Here is a 1,831-nt window from a genome sequence, read left to right as displayed (position 1 = left end):
ACTTTATGTTCTTTCCAAGTTATTTTGGTTTATAGTTATATTATCGCCTAGAATTGATGGTACCTCTACCTCAAAAACACTCAAATCCCTTTTCATAAATCACTCCGTATACTAGGATTGATTTTCGATAATAAGTTAAACTGGATCACGCACCTTAAACAGCTAAAAGTTGCATGCAAAGCCAAATTGAATGTTATAAAAACTCTCGCCAACCATACATGGGGAGCAGATAAAAAGTCTTTGTTAAACATATATAAAACATTAATTCTATCACAAATCAATTACGGATCTCCAATCTACAATACAGCTAAGCCAAGACATCTCAAAACACTAGACCCTATACATCACGAAGGAATTCGTCTCTCGATCGACGCTTTCAGAACAAGCCCCACAGAAAGTATTTTATGTTACGCAGGAGAAATACCCCTTCAACTCATAAGAGACAAAACCACTCTTCTACACTGTATCAAAAGGAAAACCACTCCCAACCACATTGGCCATATACCTCTTTTCAAAAACCAAAACTCAAACATCAATCACAATGTCAAAAAAAAAACTTACAACAATACATGATATCTACTCCAACTTATGCAATAAAATGAATATACATACCTCCGTCGAAGAAAAAATTATCTTTCCAAAAACCCTCCCTGGCTGTGGAACATAAGATTATCAACAGATTTACTCACACTCTGCAAACATGAAATAAGCCACAAAATTATAACATCTTATTTTCACGAAATTATCCAATCTCGTTTTCCTAATCACACTCTAATCTACACGGATGCCTCAAAGTCTGAAAACGGTGTTCGCTTCGCAGTTGTTTATAATCAAACGACCATTAAACATAAGCTTCCCATAATAACAAACATATTCACCGCCGAAAACTACGCAATACTCGAAGCAATTAAACTAGCGAATTCGCTTCAAACAAATAACTTTTTGATTATCAGCGATTCCCTCAGCGGTCCAAACAGCACTAAAAAACCCGTGGCCTAGAAATGAAATAACTCAAATTACCCAATCTGAACTAATCAACACCCAGAAAACCTTTGAATTTATGTGGGTACCCTCCCATGTAGGAATAAAAGGTAACGAAATGGCCGATGAAGCAGCCTCCCTTGCCTCTAATATTCTACACAATAGCACCATCGACAAAATATCATCCTATGATATTTTTACGTCCGTCAAAAATAAAATCTTTTTGTCATGGCAACACCACTGGGACGCCATTTCGCCTACCAACAAACTTAAACACATAAAATGTTCTGTGAAACAGTGGTTTACACCTCCGGACCTCAACCGACATCAAAATATTGACATCACTCGTATTAGAATCGGCCACACCTTTCTCACACACTCCTTCCTTATCAGTAAAGATCAACCCCCTATATGCAACACATGGCAAACCCGTATCACTATAAGACATATTTTTGAAGAATGCCCAATACAAGAACCAACCCGCACTCTTCTCAACCTCCCACTCAACATCAAAGAAGCTCTAAATGAAGAACATACTTTAAAAACCATCGAATTCATCACCAAAGACAACCTTATCAACAAAATATAGTTTCAATATAAATTAAATTGTAAATCTATTTAAACAAATATTGTAATTTTTAATATTGTAATTTACTTTTCTGTTTTTGTTAAACTTAAACAAAAATGTTGGCTAATAACCATTGTAGTTGAAGCCTGTAAATCTCTAAATAAAAAAAAAAATTGATGGCAGGTGGAGTGAATGCGTTGCCATTAGTATATACGTCTATGCTTGCTTTACACAACAGATTTACCAACTAAACATTTTTATTTTTTGAAATTTAATGTACGC

This window comes from Acyrthosiphon pisum, chromosome A1 (genome assembly GCF_005508785.2).
Source record: "Acyrthosiphon pisum isolate AL4f chromosome A1, pea_aphid_22Mar2018_4r6ur, whole genome shotgun sequence".
Lineage (NCBI taxonomy): Eukaryota > Metazoa > Arthropoda > Insecta > Hemiptera > Aphididae > Acyrthosiphon > Acyrthosiphon pisum.
This window is presented reverse-complemented; position numbering follows the sequence as displayed.